General features: G+C 44.0%; 1 long non-coding RNA gene across 1 annotated transcript in view; it reads right to left on the reverse strand.

The window, feature by feature from the left end:
- The window catches only part of LOC124712043, a 252,706-nt gene that overhangs the window by 224,305 nt on the left and 4,992 nt on the right, over nt 1-23,409 (reverse strand). The window contains exon 2 of the long non-coding RNA XR_007005570.1: nt 9,503-9,592. This is a non-coding gene — a long non-coding RNA (uncharacterized LOC124712043). The remainder of the gene's footprint in view (nt 1-9,502; nt 9,593-23,409) is intronic.

Raw genomic sequence — 23,409 nt, forward strand, 5'->3', positions numbered from 1 at the left:
ACTTCCACCAAGCTGTGCGAAATTTATTCGCACTCTCTCCTGTACACGACACCTGCACATTGATGGCCAGCGCTTCTGTAGGGTTCTGCCTTTCAATCCCAGGGAAGATCCCCGATAACAGGCTGAATAGACCTTGGGCGCACCTGGAGGGACTAAAACGAAGAAAATTCCTGGCCTCAAACCGGAACTGAACTCACAACCTGCATTGCTGGAGTCCACTGCTGTACCGGCCATTCCACCACCGCCAAAGTTACATTGCAGTTCAAAGTCTTTGCATCGTTCATCTAGTGGTGATAGATTACGTCATGGTGAACGACTTTTCTTAGCCACAAAATATTCGCTGACGCTTACTGGCGATGTCAGGTGGGATTTTGTTCTTGTTGCCTCTCAGAGGCTGCATTTTATTGGTATTCTGCGGCGTGGTTACGCAGTGTTTGTTCCTTAATAATTCTGGCATTTGCTTTTCATAAAAGGTGATAGGCGAGCCAATTAAATTTCCTATTCCGCTTCTATAATGTTTTATCCCACTTAGATACACTCTTCCAATTTACACGGATACATAGTAAGCAACACACCTGGTAACTAGACCTGCTAGTCCCGTGAACCATGTCGCCCCATACCGGCGGATACTACAAGACTCCTAGCGTTGCCTGTAAGCGTCGACGAACATTTTACTTCCAGTAACAGATGTTCACCACGACGTGATCTATCACTCCTAAATTTTTGATGCAAAGATTCTGAAACAGTCTGTATATGTGATAATTCAGTGAATGAGTTCTGATGTTTGCTGGTTTATTCCAGAGGACTATAGCACAATGTGATGAATCACGTAGGCAATGTAACTAAATATACAAAAGGGGTTTTAGCAGTTTCACGATTAAGTAATGTGATATAGGATCTTTTATAAAGACACTCTAAAACAGAAAAAAACGCACAACGAAGGGATTATCCGAAAGCGATGGAAATCAGTACAGGCAAACAAATGATTAAACCTTCAGAAAAATTCAATGATTTATTCAATACAAAGAGATTCATAAATTGAGCAAGTCAATTAAGCGTTGATCTAACGCGGGCCCTTATGCAAGCAGTTATTCGCCACTGCACCGATAGATAGAGTTGTTGGAAGCCCTCCTGCGAGACATCGTGCCAAATTCTGCCCAGTTGGCGCATTAGATCGTCAAACTCCCGAGCTGGTTGTAGGTCCCTGCTCATATTGCTCCAGTCGTTCTTATTTGGTGAAGACCTGGCGGCATTGCTGGCCAACGTACGGTTTGACAAACGCAAAGACAAGCAGCAAAAGCTATCGCCGGGTACAGGCAAATACTGTCTTGCAGAAATGTAACCCAGGATGGCTTGCCGTGAAGGGCAACAAAAAGGAACGTAGAATATCGCCGACGTACCGTTTTGCTGTAAGGGTGCTGCCGGTGACAACCAAAAGGGTCCTATTATGAAACGAAATGGCACCCCAGAGCATCATTCCTCGTTGTCGGGACGTAAGGCGGGCGATAGTAAGGCTGATATTCCACAGCTGTCTCTGGCGTCTCCAAACGCGTCTTCGCTGGGCACTGGGATTCGATTCAAAGTGGGATTCATAACTAAATGCAATTCTACTCTAGTCAGTTAGATTCCAGGCTGAATGTGCCCGACACCACTCAAACGGACCTGATGGCGTACAGTGGCCTAAGGTAGTCGGCGCACTGGGCGCCGTGAGCCCAACCTCTTTTCTGTGAACCATCATTTGGTATTTCTGTGATCTTTTCAAGGCATTTGACTGTATGGATCATGTCACACTCTTCGAGAAATTCAGGTTTTATGGAATTGAAGGCTATCCACACAGCTGGTTGGAATCATACTTAACGAGCAGAAAGCAAACAGTTGTGCTAAATAACACAAATAATTTTTGGAGGGTGGTAAATTCTAGTGAATAGGGAGTTATCGTAAAGGGAGTCCCACAGGGATCAATTTTGGGTCCTCTGCTGTTCCTTATTAATGTGAATGACCTCTCACTTAACGTTCAGCAAGCAGAACTAGTACTTTTTGCAGATGACACGAATGTTATAATAAATCCCATTCCAGAAAAAGCAGCTGAAGATATTGTTAAGGGTGTCTTTCAAAGAATTATTAAGTGGTTCTCAGAAATGAACTCTCCCATAATTTTGAAAAAAACTCACTATGTCCAGTTCTGTACACCGAATAGAGTCATAGCGACAATTGATGTAGCATATGAACACGGCTCAGTTAATAGGGTAGATTTCTCCAAGTTTTTGGATGTTCACATTGTTGACAACTTGAACTGGAAGAAGTATATTACTGAGTTTCTCGAACAATTAAGTTCAGCTTCTCTCGCTCTTGGTATAATCTCCAGTCTTGGTAATAAACAGATCAGTCTCCTAACGTACTTTGCATATTTCCACTCAATAATGTCTTACGGAATAGTTTTCTGTGGTAACTCACCACTTAGACATAAAGTACTGATTGCACAAAAGAGAACAGTGAGAATAAGTAGTGGTGTTCACCCAAGGACGTCATGTAGGTGCCTACTCAAGGAGTTAGGTATTTTAACTGCACCATCTGAGTACACGTATAAGCTAATGAAATTCGTTATAAATAATCCATCTCAATTTGCGAAGAACATTGATGTTCATACGTACAACACTAGAGGAAGAAATGATCTTTCCCATTAGTTATTGAAGCTGTCAGTTGCTCAAAACGGAGTACATTATTCAGCAACAAGAATCTTTGATCATTTGCCCAACAACATAAAGAGTCTGGCAGATAGCAGATCAAGTTTTAAATCTAGCTTGAAATCATTTATTTTGGACAACTCCTTCTATTCCATGGACGAGTTTCTGTTTCACAACCGGTAAAAAAAATTGTACCTCTAAATGTAGTAGCATTTGTAGAACTTAAAATTTCAGTAATATTAACACTATTCATGTGTGTACATGTATCTTGTAATCTACTCGTTCCACATTATATCGATAAAATAATCGTGAAAATGATCTACGGAACATAACGTAACTAAACTATTAGTGGTCCATGAGGTCACTGAAGCACCGGTTACACATCCGATAGATGCTAAAACTGAATCTGGGTTTCTGAATGCCCCTCTGACGATTGCTCGTTTGTAGCGTTCTGTCGTCTCTCTAGGTCGACCGCTTCTTTTTTGACGCAGTGTTCGGCAATGGTTGACCCATTCCTGCCTGCCAATATCGTTGAATAGTGGCACCGCTCCTATTCAAATGTCGAGCTTTTGTCAGTTACACCAACCGGCTTCTTTGAGCCCAACTACACATTCGCTCTCAACTACTTACGCTTGCGTATACTGTTCACGCGTCTGACTACGAGGTAGAATGTATGCCCTGGTATCCACATGTGCCCTGGTTACTATCATTCCAGCTGCATGATGCGAATGCCCTGCAGCAACACACATTGATCCATCTGCTGACAAAGTTTACAATTTTGAGCTTTCCATCGATGGCTGTATGAATACACGTTTGTGACCAACTGACCCAATTGCGTCACTCATTTATGGTGCAGAATTTTTTTTTTATCTTTCAGTGTACATTCTGCTGTGCTATCTTGAAAAATTCTTCCAAGACTAAAAGATATTAAATTTCAAGCCTAAAGACATCGAGATCCCCTAAGTATTCAGCAAAAACGAAAAAGAAGAAAGGTAACTAGAAAAACTACGCTATTGTACTGGAAAAATAAGTTTCTTGTAAAATAACTGTAGTGCTTCCTCAAGAAAATAATGTCAGCTACCTTAACATGAAATATGTAACAGTAAGTACCAAATATGAATAGTGAATGCATGAAAGAAATGACACTGCTTAACACGTAGGAAGCAGAAAACGAACAAGGTGAAGTCCTGCCTGTAACAAAATACTGTCACGAAAAAGGAAACGGAAAAGACAAAAATTTTCGGATATCAATGAAACTGTTATGTTTGCCTTTAGAGTGAAAATATCTTCCTTAGCACTTGTTTGTAACCAAATTCGTCCGGATGACTGTATTGCCCTTTATCGTAATCATTGTAAAAGGAAGTACGTCTGTCGGAGGATTTCACATCGGTCCGACGACGCATTCACTGACTTGCCAGAATGGTGTTTGGAGCAAATGAAGCGTTGCGGACATTCTGCACGACAACGACGCCGTCTCTTCTCAGATAAAGGGCAGAAGTCGATGCCATAAATGTCTGTGACGCATGAAGTCGTTTATTCCGCTAACGGCGGTTGAGCGCTGTTCGTACCTCAGTGCACGTCATACGGAACGGCCCCGGTCCAGAATAGACGCACGCGTAGTACAACTGACATAAATAACAGGTTATCGTTGATAGCAGCAGCATCGAAAGGCATTCGTTCCTCCCGAACTGTGCACCAAAAACATAGATATGTTCATTTTTTTCTTATTTCATCAGTATTTCTGCTGTTTGTTCCTGTTCTGCATCTCGTGATTTTCTTCTAATCTTCGTACATCTACTAAATACAAAGGCCTTCATAGCCTGCTATATGCATTGTGATCGTCGTCGACTTCTAAAATTTTTCTCCTTTGACACTTTTAGCTATTCCCACACACATTGGCCGCGCGGGGTAGCCGTTCGGTCTGAGGCGCCTTGTCACGGTTCGTGTGGCTGCCCCCGTCGGAGGTTCGAGTCCTCCCTCGTGCATGGGTGTGTGTGTTGCCCTTAGCGTAAATTAGTTTAAGGTAGAGTAAGTAGTGTGTAAGCTTTGGGACCGTTGACCTCACCAATTAGGTCCTACAGGCTCTTACCACAAATTTCCAAAAAAATTTCCGCGCACACATTAACACTAGTCACATTCGCTACCCATTCTCTTTGTAACAGCTTTCCACGGATCATTTTACTTAACTGTAACATCGAGTTCTTTTTCATATAATTGTTATATCTCCACCACATTTTATAGTGATTCTGTAATACAATAATACAAATATTTTCTTTTGCTTGTCCTTTGGAGTCCTCGAATATCATGTTTCACTTCCAACCACTTCCCTGCTCTAGTAGCGCAATTAGATCTCTTTTGTTTCTTTTCTAGCTTTTCATATCATTTTTTTCAATCCTGAGAGCAATCATATCAGTGTTTCAATCTATCTACATCGAAATATTCACACCATACTCGAAGTAAAACCTCGTTCCACATTAAAACTGTGTGTCAGTCCTCAACCAGAACCTGGGACCCAAGACTTCCGCAGACTGAACTATTCTCACAACCCCACTTCCGACTGTACCGCCTCTGATACTTCACAGAATCTCTCCTATATACCTTGCGGGGCTAGCTCGACAGGCAGAAAGGTATAGCGAAGACATGGCATAGCAACAGCTTGCGGAAATAGAAGCATACTCTTAGTAGTCACTTCATGCTAAAGACTTCCATACGTTTCATTCTGTGATCTAAACCATGTAGGACACCATGTAGGGCACGTATAATAATGCCTTATTTAAAACCCATATCTACAGCCAAGGCAGGATTTGCAACCCACACCTCTGCTTAATGACACATCGACATTGCACCAAAGTGAAAAACGCATTAATCCCTCGTCATCAGAAAGGAACATTAAAGCTTCGTTAGCGAAAAGTTCATATCTAGTATCCTTCATCATTTTAATCTTTAACAAAATCCTGTGCTTAGTACTTGTACGACTCTCTCCTTCGTTTATTCTGTGAAATTTACTTTAAGTGTTTGCGTTTCTGTCTCGATACGCAAGTTGAAAACGCTAAGGATAATTGAAACCGTTTGCTACGCTTCTCATAAGATGAACTTGTTTTCCATCGTGGATGGTTACAGTGTCTGTGTTTATACAGTGTATTTTCACATTACAATGTTCTTGAGACATGCATGCACCTCTGAAGCAGCAGACACTTTTCTGACGATCACAGCCGTGGTACATTATACGAAATGGATTCTCATTTTGCGAATCCGGAGAATGACCTTAGCTGTTTGCGACACACGAAAATTTATGCAGGATTGGGACTCGAAACCGCATTTCCCGGATGTCGCGAGCGGTCGCCACAACCATTCCCGCTGTCTAAGCGCGTTCCAAGCAACGATGTCACCGAGTCCACAACCCTACCCTTCCACATTTCGTGTTTCCTGCGCAGGTTGGCTCAAATGGCTCTGAGCACTATGGGACTTAACATCTGTGGTCATCAGTCCCCTAGAACTTAGAACTACTTAAACCTAACTAACCTAAGGACATCACACACATCCATGCCCGAGGCAGGATTCGAACCTGCGACCGTAGCGGTCACGCGGTTCCAGACTGAAGCGCCCAGAACCGCATGGCCACACCGGCCGGCGCTCCTGCGCAGGGAGAGACAAATATTTTACCGCCATTTTAATCCGTCGAGGCATAGATACATCAAGGATGGATACAATGTCTGTTTTTATATAGTGCCTGTTTTATTTCAGTGTCCTTCAGACATGCACGCATGAGTCCCGGTCCGGTGAAAATTTTCAGGTCTCGCAAACAGCTGGCGTCAATCCGGATTCCCAAATGTGAATTCGATTCGTGGAACTTGTTTCCACTTTGTCTCTATTTTGTATTTTTTTTATATTGTAAGTTCTCCGACTCTCTGTATACAATGTCCTCATTCATATCAGGATTATTTTCTCTAGGAAGAGAAATAATGACAAAATACTTCAACTGGACACAAGTTGCATTCCTTCTCAATCCCTCAAAGACTTTTGCACAATACTGTGGTAATGACACCTCCGTGTCTAGTTGAAGGTTTGAAGAATTTGGTGAATTAGGGACGATCCAGATAGAGGTGTGCCAGCAAGTGGCGTATATTCGTATTAAAACAGGGTTGAGTTGGCACTATTAACATGTCATTTATGATCAACAAGTATCCAAAATGAAACTTATTAGCTGTATTATTATAGATAACGAGCTAAAATTTGTCGTGTTTTGTATGTATAAATAACGGTAGAGCTATTGAAAAGAATAAAAGGGAATATTGCATTGTTTTTGTGAAGATTATATACTACAAATGGTAATGTGAAACACTACTTCAGCTAAAAAATTATCGTCTGGAGACCTGGTTTGTTTTTCCCTTATTGATTTTTTCACTCCTTTCAAAGTGCATGAAGTGTAGTGAACCGTCGGTAGTACTATCTTTTTACTTCTCGAACCAGTATGTATCAAAAACATTTATAGGTGCAGTTAAAATGAGATTTAGATTACTTATAAAATAATTTAAAATATAATTCTCGTTGATTATATTTTTAAAAAGTATAGTTCAAGATATTTCTCGTTTCCAAAGGAAAATCTAATAATGAAACGTAAAAAAAAGTAAAAAAATTTACGCGAGATGGGAACGATCTTGAAAAGAGGCACTTATTAGTTGATAGCTGAAGGAATTTCATTGGGAAAATGGCAAAAATAGGAAAAGGACGGTTGGACATTCTGTACCGAATAGTGAGCGGGTACAAGCAAAGGAATCCAGTGTTTTGTAAACGTAGATGCATGCTTGGAAACAGAAATGGGATAGAATAATGGGATGTGTGCTGAGCCTTGGTATAAAGACAACAGATATAGGGAAATATGGAGACGGAAGGTGGAAGACCGGCTGTAGCGCGGATACAGGGAAGAGTCTTAAGGCTGACAGGATAGGTAAACATTAGGACGCACTTTAATGTCTATATGAGGGAGTCGATTGAAGTTCCGTTGGGAGCAGGGTAAAAGTGTATGTAGTTGTAGGATTTACGGGATTTGTTGGTGATGACAGCTTATCAGGATTGGAAACAAAAGGAAGAGTGAACGAATTTGGGAACAATATACGTAGGATATAAGGACGTATTATGTATGGATGAAACCAGGTAGGAGTTTAACGAGATGGCAAAGTAACATGAATGTAGTTGCCAAGGTGGGGTGCATGGAAGTGTAATGAAACGTTAGTGGAACAGATATCCAAGCAAGCTAGGGGTAGGAAAGATTAGACAGATCCAGTCAATAAATGTATGTCTCACCATCAAGTGAAAGCTGATCATCAGCATCATCATCATCATCATTTAAGACTGATTATGCCTTTCAGCGTTCAGTCTGGAGCAAATTCCTCCATGATCCCCTATTCAGTGCTAACATTGGTGTCTCTTCTGATGTTAAGCCTATTACTTCAAAATCATTTTTAACCGAGTCCAGGTACCTTCTCCTTGGTCTGCCCCGACTCCTCCTACCCTCTACTGCTGAACCCATGAGTCTCTTGGGTAACCTTGCTTCTCCCATGCGTGTAGTATGACCCCACCATCTAAGCCTGTTCGCCCTGACTGCAATCATCCTAGCTACTTTCATATCCGTAACCTCAACCTTGTTGATAAGGTAACCTGAATCCACCCAGCTTTCGCTCCCATACAACAAAGTTGGTCGAAAGATTGAACGGTGCACAGATAACTTAGTCTTGGTACTGACTTCCTTCTTGCAGAAGAGAGTAGATCGTAGCTGAGCGCTCACTGCATTAGCTTTGCTACACCTCGCTTCCAGTTCTTTCACTATGTTGCCATCCTGTGAGAATATGCATCCTAAGTACTTGAAACCGTCCACCTGTTCTAACTTTGTTCCTCCTATTTGGCACTCAATCCGTTTATATTTCTTTCCCACTGACATTACTTTCGTTTTGGAGATGCTAATCATCATACCATAGTCCTTACATTTCTGATCTAGCTCTGAAATATTACTTTGCAAACTTTCAATCGAATCTGCCATCACAACTAAGTCATCCGCATATGCAAGAATGGCTCTGAGCACTATGGGACTTAACTACTGTGGTCATCAGTCCGCTAGAACTTAGAACTACTTAAACCTAACTAACCTAAGGACATCACACACATCCATGCCCGAGGCAGGATTCGAACCTGCGACCGCATATGCAAGACTGCTTATTTTTTGTTCACATATCTTAATCTCACCCAGCCAGTCTATTGTTTTCAACATATGATCCATAAATAATATGAACAATAGTGGAGACAGGTTGCAGCCTTGTCTTACTCCTGAAACTACTCTTAACCATGAACTCAATTTACCGTCAACTCTAACTGCTGCCTGACTATCCATGTAAAGACCTTTAATTGCTTGCAAAAGTTTTCCTCCTTTTCCATAATCTCGTAGAACAGACAATAACTTCCTCCTAGGAACCCGGTCATATGCATTTTCTAGATCTATAAAGCATAGATACAATTCCCTGTTCCACTTATAACACTTCTCCATTATTTGCCGTAAGCTAAAGATCTGGTCCTGACAACCTCTAAGAGGCCTAAACCCACACTGATTTTCGTCCAATTGGTCCTCAACTAATACTCACACTTTCCTTTCAACAACACCTGAGAAGATTTTACCCACAACGCTTATTAAAGTGATACCTCTGTAGTTGTTACAATCTTTTCTGTTTCCATGTTTAAAGCTGATACATACAAAAAATCGTATAAATTAATGTAAAGGCAGAAAGAAAGCACAATAATAGGTGCGAGTTGGAGAAAAAGTGACTCACCGGTGGAGGCCCTGGTGAGCAGCGTCAGTTCGGTGTCGGGCTGTGGAGAGGCGTCGCACGTGGGCCCCCGAGCATCCAGGCAGCTGCGGCCTGACAAAACAAACGCACAGGCTTCAAATTATAGCACTGCGTTGTGAAACTGTGTTTTCATACAATTTGCGACGTAAATGTATAAATTCGGCAGAATCGGAGTATGCCAGCAGTGAATTCGTCGAATATATACACTTTTCGAGCAATGTTCATCTTCAGATGTTCTTCCTGTTAATCATCTTCAGTGCTTATCTTCAGTATGCATAAGCTTTGTATAACGTGTGAATAATTTTATGCGATTTATGTGAACATCGACTGAAAAGACTATAACTGAAAGTAGGAAGAGATGGACTTCCTCTCCGTATTTCAAAGCAAGAGAAACTGATAATTTTCTACATAAAATAGCTCCAAATATGTCATTTGTCGGGACACTTTTACTATCGCATACTAGGAAGCCATTTCGCAACGTCACTGGAACATAATTTGTAAAAACAGAGACGCAGTAATACGAAAATGCAGTACAAAGCCTAAAATATACGGTAACTTTCTCCTCTTGTAACCAACAACAGTGACAGCGGAGCTGTGAAACTAGTCGCAAAAGAACGAAACACCCTTGTACTTAGAACGAAATTTTCACTATACAGCGGAGTGTGCGCTGATATGAAACTTCCTGGCAGATTAAAACTGTGTGCCAGACCGATACTCGAACTCGGGACCTGTGGCTTTCGCGGGCAACGGCTCTACCAACTGAGCTACCCAAGCACGACTCACGCCCCGTCCTCACAGCTCTAATTCCGCCCATACTTCGTCTCCTACCTTCTAAACTTCACAGAAGCTCTCCTGCGAACCTTGCAGAACTAGCACTACTGGAAGAAAGGATATTGCGGAGACAGCTCATAGGAGAGCTTCTGTGAAGTTTGGAAGGTAGGAGACGAGGCACTGGCGGAACTGTGAGGACGGAGGCGTGAGTAGTGTTTGAGTAGCTCAGTTGGTAGAGCACTTGCCCGCGAAAGGCGAAGGTCCCGAGTTCGAGTCTCGGTCCGGCACACGGTTTTAATCTGCCACGAAGATTCACCCTTGTAGTTACCTCTTAAAACATTTAAGGCATGTTCATTCCAATCATGTAAATGAAAACTGAGACACCTAAGACTTGCAGGTACAAAATTCACAGTACTATAGTAGTCTCATTGCTAGTGTCGATATAAGTTAGCGTCAGAAGCCCCATTCTGCGCATCTTACTTCTCAGTCCATAGATCAGCCGCCTTCCTGATGTGGTGAAGGCCGGAGGGGGGGGGGGGGGAGGGTGAGGGACGCATAGAGTAAGAGAATAGAGGAGGCCACCAGCTTTCACTAAAATACTTATATTTCATATTGTGTAATAAAACACTTCCGGTGAAAAAATATTGCTAATGTCAGATTGTCATTTCTCACGAACCAAATTCGAAAGCTCCTCCATTGTTAATTTGCTCCCTCATTTCACAAGAACTAACCGCCGGATCCTGGCAGCAGGAACATCGAGAAAAGTAGCTAGTAATATTGTGTCAGACAGTCCCAGTAACCGAACAACGGCAGAATTAGCTACTTACCAATCATTTTAAAACCTAGCCGTTTGACAGTGTGACCGCCACTTCCTTGCAGCATTGGCTGCAAGAATAGATTTTTAATCATAGCCATTGTGACTGTCCACTCGATTTCAGCCAGAATTCCGGATTCAGTTCAAAGATATTTTAGTTTGAAGTTGAATTCTAATGCGTGTTCAGTGAAAATAGCTAACCGAATTTAAAATAAAGTCATACAAGCTCCACCTTGTCGTATAAGTGGCTGATTTGCAGTGGTAACAGGAGATTGCGTGGAAATGATTCACAGAGTGTATCTTCTCCTTAAAGATATGCAATTCTAATAAGGAAAATGATTCGAATTTAATCAAAGTACATTATTTCGCATCGACCTTTGTTCCTGTCAGCAACATTACTTCTAAACGCCAAACCAAAGAGCGTAAATAGCAAGTTGATTATCTTAAATTAGGCTTTACCAGCATTTTTTTGAATAATGAGGAACAACCACAATGTGTTCTTTGCTTAGAGATTTCAACCAACGACAGCTTGAAGCCTATAAAACTAAAGAGAAACATGCAGAAGCCGGCCGGAGAGGCCGTGCGGTTCTGGGCCCTTCAGTCTAGAGCCGAGCGACCGCTACGGTCGCTGGTTCGAATCCTGCCTCGGGCATGGATGTGTGTGATGTCCTTAGGTTAGTTAGGTTTAATTAGTTCTAAGTTCTAGGAGACTAATGACATCAGAAGTTAAGTCGCATAGTGCTCAGAGCCATTTGAACCAGGCAGAACATGCAGACCTCGTTAGTGAACCTATCGACTTTTTTAGCGACATGAGCAACAGTTGAAAAAAAATGGCAAATTACTGAAAAGAAAGCAGGTATCAGTTCCTAAGAAAGAACTAACAGTATCCCTAGAAGTATCCTACTTAACAGCAAAATCCAAATCACCACACATTATTAGTGAGAAATTGCTTCTTACCGCAACTGTCAAAATGTGCGAAATAATACATGGGGAAAGGTTTGACTAGCGTCTGAAGATGATACCTTGGATCACCGTAGTGATGCAATATAGCCAGTGACTAGAAAAATCAATTGCTACCACACCTTTATGATAGCCCAAAATTCGTCCTGCAACTTGTTGACAGTGATCCCAAATTCTTATTCTTGTACGCTACTTTTATGAAAATGAAATGATTCTGGCCTATTAATTTCGTAAATTTCCGGAAGGGAGAACTACAGGCGATGATCTTTACTTTCTTGTGAAATCATTTTTTGTTGAAAACAGTCCGTCATGGAATTGCGTTGATGCACTAACGCATGGAGTGGCACCATTTGCTGTAACCAAAAAGGGCTTAATGGCAAAAGTGTGTGGTGTTTCTCCTTCTGTAAAATTCACACATTGCGTAATACACATGGAGGCATTGGCCTCTAAAGTCGTACAATCGGAACTCAATAACGTGCTGAATGATGAGGTCAGTGCTGTAAATTTTGTGAAAGCACAACTTGTAAACCTTACGCCATTTTCTATTCCTTGCAAGGAGACGGCTTCGACTCAGTTCGCTATTACCGCGCACGTAGTTACGTTCGGTGTCTTTTGGTACAGTTCTTCGACGCGTTGTGGAGTTGAAGGATGAAGCCAGTCTTCTTCTATTAAACAGCACTGGCACATTTGTGGGCTGAAGCACCATCCCACAACGTGAGTATTGGCCCTTGAGAAAAAAGTTTGACGACGGCTAAGATAAGACCAACAGCAGTGATTCCCTTTGACAATGACCAAAGGGAAAATTTGTATCTACGGTGACATGCACGCTCTGCAAGCCACCGTGTGGCGTTTTGTGAAGAGTACGTCTCGCATGTACCACAGTCTGATGCTCCTTTCCCTGTCCAAATCGCGAATGGCACCTGCGAAGAATGATCCTATGCAAACCTCCATATTAGCCCTAATTTCTGAATATTTCCCGTTGTGGTTGCTTCGTGAGACGTATGTGAGAGGAAGTAATATGTTGTCCGGCTCTTTCCAGACCGTACTCTCTCGGGATATCAATAGTAAACCCCCTTCGTGATGCACGAAGTCTCTATTGCAGCACCAGCCACTGGAGTATGTTGAAGAAATCCGTGACTCCTTAGCACCGACCAAGCGATTCGTTCGTTCTTGTCCATGTCTTCTATTAATGCAGTTTGGTAAGAGTTCCAGACTAATGAGCAGCACTCAAGAATCGGCCGAACAAGTGTTTTTAAGCCACTATTTTCTTGGATGAACTACATTTTCTTGGGATTCTTCTCATGTGTCACAATCTATCATTTGCCTTGCCTATGAATCGTTTTATGTGAACACTCCACTGTAGGTGTCTCTGGATGGTTACTCCTAGGTGCCGGCTGGTGTGGACGAGCGGTTCTAGGCGCTTCAGTCTGGAACCGCGCGACCGCTACGGTCGCTGGTTCGAATCCTGCCTCGGGCATGGATGTGTGTGATGTCCTTAGGTTAGTTAGGTTTAAGTAGTTCTAAGCTCTAGGGGACTGATGACCTCCTCAGATGTTAAGTCCCATAGTGCTCAGAGCCACTCCTAGGTATTTTACGGTAGTTACTATTTCCAGCTTTTTGTGACCAATTGCGCAATTGTGCGGTAGGAGACTTCTTCTTGTATGTATGCGAAATTTGTTACATTCATGGGCGCTGAGTGTCAATTGCCAGTCTAGGCACCATTCGTCAGTCCTGTGCAGATGTTTCTGCTGTTAGCTACAGTCTTCCGGCATTGCACATTCTTATCGACAACCATACCATTTTGTAGTAGCCTCTTGGCTGATCTGACGTTATCTACAAGCTTACTCTTATGCACTGTAAACAATGATGCACCTTTGACACTCCCTGGGCACACATCGCGGCATCTGGCTTGTGCCTCATAACAGAGGCCGCACATCAGGGTGCTGCGGGTTGCCGCCCTATCAAGACGCCTGCAATTCAGACGCAGCTCATCTTGGCAGCCGTTGCTGTATTTGTAGGCTCCACATCCGCCGGATACAGCCGGCACTAGCTCGCTTCCGTGAGTACGTGATGCTAGACAACTTCCTGGTATTCCTCTGATGGGCGGCCTGTATAGGACACCGCCCAGCTAATCTCCAGTCAATGCGAATTGCAGTCTCAACGCTCCACATCGGTAGTCCTCGAATATATTCCGTAGGACTCGTCGCCGCTAGCCAGCGCCTAAGACACCGCTGGTGCGCCATATGCAGACTTTGCCTTCAGCGGTGTTTCTTCGTGGCAATCGATAGTGTACGCACCTTGCACCTGAAGAACTATGATTGAGTTAGTGACAAACTCTCGTCTAATCAGGACGACATTTAGTTTCCTTCATTACTGTTTCAGTTGCTATCCAGAACCAAACATCAGCCACAATGGGACACTAAAGAGACGGTAAGGTAACCGCTCTTTTTTTGTTTTTTTTTGTTTTTGCTGTACTCCCTCGTCTCACCGCTAATGACTGTTTTGCTTCCGGGGCTTCATGCCATGTCCTGTGCTCAACCAAGTAGTTCAAATGGCTCTGAGCACTATGGGACTTAACATCTTAGGTCATCAGTCCCCTAGAACTTAGAACTACTTAAACCTAACTAAGGTCATCACACGCAACCATGCCCGAGGCAGGATTCGAACCTGTGACCGTAGCAGTCCCGCGGTTCCGGACTGCAGCGCCTAGAACCGCACAGCCACCGCGGCCGGCTCAACCAAGTAGTATTACTCTTTCATTTTCTGTTCTCTGCCTACTTTTCCCTATTTCTCCTTTTATATAACTCATGATAACGCAGTTTTCTTCCTTGTTCCATCACGCATCCACTTCTCTTGACGATATTGGACCCTCTTTCATGTATTAGTCTGAGGTCTCGTTTCTTGTTCTTCCATGGCTTCTTCCACATGGAACTATCGCTCCTGCTGCATGGGCTGTTACGAGGTCAACAGTTGCATTATTTGACATTGGACCACACAGTGACTCCATTGTGCACAGAAGTTCCTGAACACCACCTAACTCCTGTGATGGCCCATCAACAATATTAAACCCTGAACTAATTCAGACACTCCTTCAGCAAAATGAAAAGGAATTTGCTTAGAGGCAAAACAAGCTAAGGCTAAGGGAAAAGATAATATAATTAAGGCTGTTGCTCCTGAGCCCTTCAGAATTCAACAGTGTCTTTGATTCACGGCCCACCTGCCTTGTTGATACGAGCCACCTCCTTTATGGTCCTGTTCTTTCCAATGTTTGTCCCCTGACATTTTCCAGCCTCCAAGCCTCTGTTCCTCTGCTGATCAAAATGTAGTGCTTCCTCCTCTGATATAAAAGTGGCAGCCCCCAACAAGAGCTTCTTCTCTGGCGCACTTCCGGCCCTGTTTGCGACTCTAGCTCCAGTACTTCATGGTCCACTGCTTCCTGCTCCGACTCCACCTGCCACATCACCACCTCCTCCATCGCCTTCTGCGCTATCCCCTCCTGCTCCAGAGCTTCCTGCTCCAGAGCCGCTTCGCCGTCTCCCACTGGCACAACTGCGCTTGGTACCACCTCTTCAGATCTCGCCACTGTTGGCTATCTCCTCATCACTGGCCTGCACTCCACTGGCATGCATTCCTCCTGTTGACGTGCAACCAGCTCACACACCACCAGCCTGCATGTAACTAGCCCACATACCAGTGGCCTGCACACCATCGGCCCATACACTGCCATCCCTTGTGCTTCCTGCTCCTTTGCCTCCTGTCCTTTCGTCCTTCTCACTTCACTGGTGACAACATTCACTCTCCTGTCGACCTTGCTGTCCATGCCTTGTCCCTTTCCAACATGTTGCCATTGGTTTGATCTTCTCTTCAGCCTGTTGTGGATAGGTGGTCCAAACTGCAGGAGCACCGTTCCTCTCTCAGGTCACCTCCATACTCATTGTGGATCTCACCCATTGCAGGTTATCACCACCTTTTTCGACAGGCACATGCTTAGGAATTGATTTGATTAGCGCCATTCTTTCCCTCTTGCTTCGGACCAGGATATCACACCTCTTGTTCACCAGCCTGTTACGTCAGCAGCTGCTTGCTTGCACCTTCAGCCAGAAACCTGCAGCCATAGGAAGCCTTCCTCCCAAGTCTGGCTGTTTTGATGGGCTCCTGTTACTGCTGCTGACATGGCATCTAATGGCCTCTCAGGACATTCATCTAGCACAAATATGTTTGGGTGCAGCTGCCATCCACTACTGTCTCTCAACTGCTGATGTCACCCTGTCAGCGTTCTCTGGCCACTCTGTGTCAGAACCACATGGTGCACCATGTGGGCCGCATACTGGACACCATCCTTCCTCCCCCACCCTCCCCCAGCATCTTAAAGACGTCTGAGACTCTTTCATATGCTGTGCAGAATCAGACATCACCTACTACATGACAACAAAATTGCAATGAGATGAAAATTTCTTTTATTTAAGGTCTGCTCTCCTCTCACCTGTCTACATCTTGCTTCTGACACTTTGACCCCAGAGTCCAATGCTCAACCAGGTATTTTTCCTGTCTCCTCTTCTCTATCTTTTTTCCCTTTTTCACCTTGATTCTGTCTTGTACTATCACAACTTTGCACTTTACCCAGTTCATTTCACCCTATTGCTTCCTTTTGATACTATGTTTCGTGTTTCTTCTTTCGTTTCACTTGCGCTTTTGCTTCTTCCATGTCAGAACTCCAGAAGCTTGGCCCGTTATGGAGTCACAAGTTGCACCAACTGGCCCAAGACATTGCTCGATTGTCACAACACTCTTCACTATCGATACACCCAAATGCAATGGATGGGACAGCACAACTTCCTGTGTGCCACCTAGCACTCACCAGTTCTATCTGCATTTCCTTCAAAATTCGACATTGCTTTGGATTTGTGGCCCACTTCCTCACTGCAACGACACACCTCCATAGATTTTTGTTTTTCTGACTGTTTCACTCCTTGCACCTCTAGAACTTTGGCTTCTGGCCCCTTTGCCTCTCACACACCAGGATCTTGTGCTGCCTCACTCCTGCGCCCCCTAACCCAGTGTACCCTGCTTCAGTGCTCACTGCTCCAGTACCTCCTAGCCTGGTGTTCTGTGCCATGGTCCCCAATTCTCTGCTGCCCAACTCAGTGGCTCTTTGCCAAAGTTCCCCTGCCCCAGCATCGTCCCATCACAGCTGGTGCCATCACCACTGGCCTCAGAGCATCTACAGCTTCCAGTGTCACCAGATCCAGTGCCACTGGCTCTGATACCACCAGCTCCAGTTCCTTTGGCTCCAGCAGCCACAGTTCCAGTGCCACAGGTTCTGGATGCACTGGTTCTACATCATCAGCAGCACCATCCCCCACTCTGGTGCCCCCAGTGCGAGCCTCTAGCCCCAGCATCCCTATCTCTGGCTTTCACAGCTCCCATGGCTGTGGCAGTGGCACCTAAAGCTTTGGTGCTCATGGATCCAGCACAACCAGCTCTGACACAACTGGTTGTGGCCCCACTGGACTGGCACCACTGGCTCTACTGCAATCAGCTTCAGCATCAAAGGTCTGATGCCTCTGGCTCTGGTTACACCAGCTGCAGCGCCACTGGCTACCATGCTTCTAGCTTTGTCGCCACCTTCTCCAGCGACCCCAGTTCCTGCGCCTCTGGCTCCTGCCATTCCAGCCCTGTGAACCTGTCAAAACCTCCACCATCACTGCTCTGTTGCCCTCTTCTCCAGTGCCACCTGGTCTGGTCCCCTGCTCCAGAGTCTGCTGCTCTGCTGTCTCTTACTCCAAAGCTTCCTTCTCTGTCTCCTGTTGCTCTGGAATCTCCTGCTCCATTGCAGCTGCATCCAAGTCCTGAAACTCCTGCTTTGATGTGCCCTCATCTGTCAACACCTGCCCTAGTGCCAGTTCTTCAGTTTCCAGCACTACCAGCACTCTCCTCACTGCCAGCCCATACCCACCCAGCCCACATGCCATTATTCCACAAGTTTCCAGCTTACATGTTACCAGCCTGCATACCACCAGCCTGCAGACCACTGGCACATGTACCACCAGCCTACATGTCACTGGAATACAATTCACTCACCCACATGCTGCCCCTATGCGTGCTGCTGACTCACACATCACTGGCTCACAAACTGCCACCTTTCATATGGTTGGAATGCACCCTGCCAGCATGCACCAAACTAGCCAAGCATCACCAGCCCAGAACCTACCAGTCTACGTCAAAACACCATGAGCTCACAAGCTACTGGTCTACTTCACACTCTCCTCCTAGTCTGTACTTCCTGCTCCTTTGACTTTAGTTCTATTCATTATGTCTGCTCCTCAATGGGATACTGATCACACTATGTCCCCTAAACAGTTTGTGACGTTGCTGAACAACAGTCATACAACAAGTTTTAAATTAATACGCTGCCATTTGACTGTATTGTTGTTTATTTAATTATGACCCAGGTACCTGCGTTTTATGTCGTTTTCAAGTAATTGACATAAACTCAGTTACTTGAAATGGCATACAAGGCCATAACCTGGGTGGTAATTAATATCAACACAGTCAAATGATGGTGTGTTCATTTAAAACTCTGTCCTCTGCTCACTCAGCTGACGGTGCCTTGTTCCCTCTTGACATGTTGCCTTTCGTTTGGTCTCCTGCCTGTTGTCAACATTCAGCTCGCATCCTCAGACTCCTGCTTTCCCTTCCAGGGTACTACGCAACATGGCGCAAGTCTCGCTTGTCTCACATTCTCAACTTCTTCTCTGACAAGCATATTCAAGGTGCGAATACCGTTTTCTGCAGGAATGTGACTATGGCCACCCTGACTTGGGCGCGGTACCAAGACCTATTTCATTGCAGTCGTCACATGCTGCCCCACAAACGCCTTTGCACCTGCTGTACACCAGTTGTGGAAGTTTAGCTGCAATACCTGCCCACACCAGGTCTCTCCAACTTCTGTAGTCTTATTATTCATTCTTGAGATGGCCTGCATGGCTTGTTTCCCAGGTCAACTCCCTCTCTGCCTGGTAGCAGCCCTCCACTAGCTGTAATGAGTCGTCCTTGCACTTTCTTCTACAGCCATAGTACATCTTCCATCCAAGGGTGGCTCGCTACCTTGAGCTACTCTTACTGCTGTTGACAGGGCATTCATGACCTCCTGGGGAATTTGTCTAGAGCTTTCGCTTTCAGACCCACCTGCCACCTTGTCCTCTCCAGCCATTGCTACCTAGTTGACCCATTTGTGGTCTTCACATCCTGGTTGTTACATGTGTTTCAAGCACTTATCCTCCATTGGTTGCCAGGGCACTGCTGATGTTCTCTGCTCAGCCTATATTGCCACCACATATCATGTCTTGCAGTCTCTTCACTGGGCACTTTACACGACCTTGTTCCAGCATCTTGTGCACGCTAATTGCACCCTCTGTGTGCCTTCAGTTGGACCTCACAGGCGTCCCTGTGATCTGGTCCTGAAAGTTTCACCACGGACCTGGCCTTGCCTGGTCACACTGCCTTCAATGGCCCAGTACTCTTTTTCGAAAATGCCCTTTCCTGATTGGTGTCTTTTTTTCTCAGGTCTGTTTGTCTGAGATGGCTCTGCCGTCTTCTCCGTGGAAAGGAGGCTGTGTTGTCTTTGGCTATCGTCACTACCACAGTCACCACTTACACAGCGAGAGGGCTCCGCCATCTCCTCCATGTGCAAAAGGACCACCTTACACTCGGCTGTCGGCTAGGGCACAGCCGCCATCTACACATTTTGCGACTATATGCTCCGTATCATTTCTGCCTGAAGTTTCCGTAGAAATCGATTTATGTTCTTTCTGTGTTGCATTGCACCAAAGCCACTGAGATGTCCATTTGATGACGTACCTTCCCTTTAATCGAGTGAGCGGTCCTGATTTATTTCAGGCTGGTGGCACCATGGGGACTCAGCTATTTCATTGTGAAACCTGTCTGATGTGCTGCGATATCGAATGTTTATTGCAGTTCCCTTGTCAAGTATGTACCTCACGACGCTCTGAACTTCCTGGGTCATATCACTCTATTTCACCCGGCACTGCTTACATAACCATTACTTTCAGTTCACAGTTAACACATTTTAATGGTACAATATAATATTTTGTAAATATGAGGGAAAACGTTTACTGTAAATATTTACCATTGCTTGGTTTCCTGGTTCACTGTAGGTACCTGGAATATATCGGATGATGTAAGCATAGAGCACATTCTGAAAGAAACAGTAAAAGGCACTCCTGGCTGTTAGGTTGGAAACTTAATTACTTTTGGTGATATTACATTGTCATACGTGATCCTTGTAAGGTTTGCTAGTCTAAGGAATGCCAGTCTTAACTGATCTTAGTAAACATGCTCCGTCATGTCACACAACCGTGGAAGACCAAGGCATGTTATATGAACGGTATATACGATATCATGCGAGAAAATAAATCCCTACTGTTCATTTTCTTTGAAATGAACATTAAGGTAAAGCATTTAATTCTGTGACGACTTTCATAAAAACAGTGAAACATTACCGGAAAAACCAAAAACTGTATTTGATTATTTTACTTTACGATTAGATGTTACAACTTCGAGTCACTGTCCTTATTATAGCATTTTCTCACTTGACGTCTCTTGTCACAGTCGTCTCAATTCGGACTCGAGATATTCCATATGATCTCTGGGCATCCAGCAATCTTCAGCACTCATAGGCTTTAAAAATTAAACAAAGCTATGCATTATCCTAAGGCAGAATGCTGTTTCAGATGCAAAAAGCTTCAAAGAAACCTTTTCCGCAAGAGAATGTGAAACCGACAGGTTATACGCTACTACCTGTGTAAAAATAAAAGTTACTATCGTTTTCAAAGAAAGTATTCCCCTATGAAGATGAGCCATATTGATTATAAACCGATTAAGCGGCAGTAAGTAAAACACTATGGTTCTTTCAAATTCCTCTAACTAGGCGAAATCAATGTGCTGTTTTAGACTCTTTGTTAGTACCAAAATACAAACCAACAAAAATGTAATCCACAATTACACACTTAATTCATAACGTTGTTATGAATATCACACCTTATAGTAATTGTTAGCCCGTTTTATAAATTGAAGTGTAATGCAAGTTCGATACTAATACAAGAAACTCAGATCAGTCTTCTGAAAATTATCTATACAATATACAGCTCTTCGCAAGAAGTAGATACAAAATTATGAACGAAATTAATTTTATGCATTATGCAGCATACTATAAGACAATCTTAGGGAAATAATTACACACTGACATAACAAACACATTGCAACGCAAACAATTTTATGCTTTACAACAACGTTCTTCAGGTTCTTGCTGTATCCGACAACAATAAAATCAGAATTAGATTACGAAACGTATCAGGTTCTTGCTGTATCCGACAACAATAAAATGAGATTTAGATTACGAAACGTATGAAAAACGTCGTGGTGTAAAAATTGTGGACTGCCACCCTACAGCTCTCATGTAAACCCTTCAGAAACCTATTCTAATGAAAAATTGTAAATGTGGCAAAATTGGCAAATACTTACTTCGTGCCGAGAACAATTACAGCCTACAGGCTACACCCACGCTCGATATTCTTCTGCGGTGTGACCTTATTCACATCAATAAGGAATATTCGGCACACAACTGGTACAACTGGACATCCATATGATAAGCATAATTTAGACACCTTCTTCAGTCTATGAATTATCGTCGTGGAACCAGCGATTGACATCTCGTACGGAAACTGAAGATTATACTTACACTGTCTGAAAAAAAATGAAGCAAACTGAAGTGCAGGAGAAAAAGAAACGAAGCTTCACTGTTGGAGGGGTACTTGATATTATCTCAGTAATAACTAAATCGAGTTCAATTTACAAATAACTTGGCAGCAGGAGCCCAATTACAGTATGAAGTTGTACCCTCTCTGGTCTCGATAAATGGCTGGTTCAGATGGGAAGGATGTCATACAGCCATTTTTATACTCTCGTGAGGCAAGCTGGTACATAGATGATATAACTGGTTCTGAATATTCTGGGCACTGTCACTGGGACGGAGTTGATGTCCGAGATGATCCCACGCACGTTAGTTTGAGACAGATCTAGGGATATTGCTGGCAACGAAAGTATCTCAACACCACACAGACAGTTCCTAGAGACACGTACCACGTGTGTATGAGCTGTGTGACACTGTCACATGAGAGGTAACACATGAGAAGGCAGGATGTCCGTGACGCAGCGTTGTGCCGTCAGAGTTCCCTCAGTGACGTGAAGTGATACCAGATGGGTCACCACACCATGACGCCAGAAGCAGTACTATTGTGGTTCTTTAAAACATTGGAAGAATGGGGCTGCCCATCAGGCTGCCGCCACACTCACCGGCGATGGTCATCCGCGCTACTGCAGAATTTCGATTCCTCGCCCAGAACAATGCGACGGCGTTCATCAGTGATCTTTTGTTCCTGCTCATAGTGCCCCTCCAGACGCAGCCGTTTCTGTTTTGGTGACAGCAGTTCTCTAGTTCTGCTGCTACTAGTACCCGACGGATGGTGTGGAATTACACATAATGTTGCAAGGGGTCATTACCTGCTTGGCGCACAATACGGCGATTATCTTTTGTGGTGGTCAGAGGTCGTCGACCTGAACCTTGTCGACGGGTATGCGTGCTCTCACGGTTCCATTAAATCCAACATGAGGCCACTGTCACTTCTGAATGGTCCAAAAATGTGGATATGAATACTGCACGATGCGACCAATCGGCCAACAGTGAAGTCCATGTAACGCTGTCTCACACGTACAAGAGGCATATCTATGTCGTACTCTATGTCTCTCAACAGCTGGCGATCTTCACACTCCTTGTCTACCCAACCAGGTTTGGTAAAAACACTACACACGAACAACACTAATGCCCTCTCCCGGCAGTACTACCTCACAGAGACTTGCAACTCTAGTCAGTCACACGTCCGCCGATGATGTGTAAGTGCGCTAAATTACAATGACATCTAGTCATGTCTTCTGAGTGTTTCACTGTTGTTGTTAGGTGAAATATATATGATCCCTCCAGCATAATGAGACCGAAAAAAATCGCTACATAATCTTCCATTCGATTTCCACCTGCCGATTAGCAATGTGCCCACTTCAAATAGCATTGAACTAAAGTCGAGTTTTTATTTGATCCAGAAACAAAATTGTGTAAAAATAAATTATAGACATCCATATTAACACAGAGTTCGGGTAGATTCAGCGTTTTATTGCGAAGCTTTTTCATGTTAGTAGGCAGAGTGACCTGAAAGGATATTCTGCTCGTCTCCGTTTGCGAGGAACTCCTTTCATTTAAATACGACGAGGA

The sequence above is a fragment of the Schistocerca piceifrons genome, chromosome 8 (genome assembly GCF_021461385.2).
Source record: "Schistocerca piceifrons isolate TAMUIC-IGC-003096 chromosome 8, iqSchPice1.1, whole genome shotgun sequence".
Taxonomy (NCBI): Eukaryota; Metazoa; Arthropoda; class Insecta; order Orthoptera; family Acrididae; genus Schistocerca; species Schistocerca piceifrons.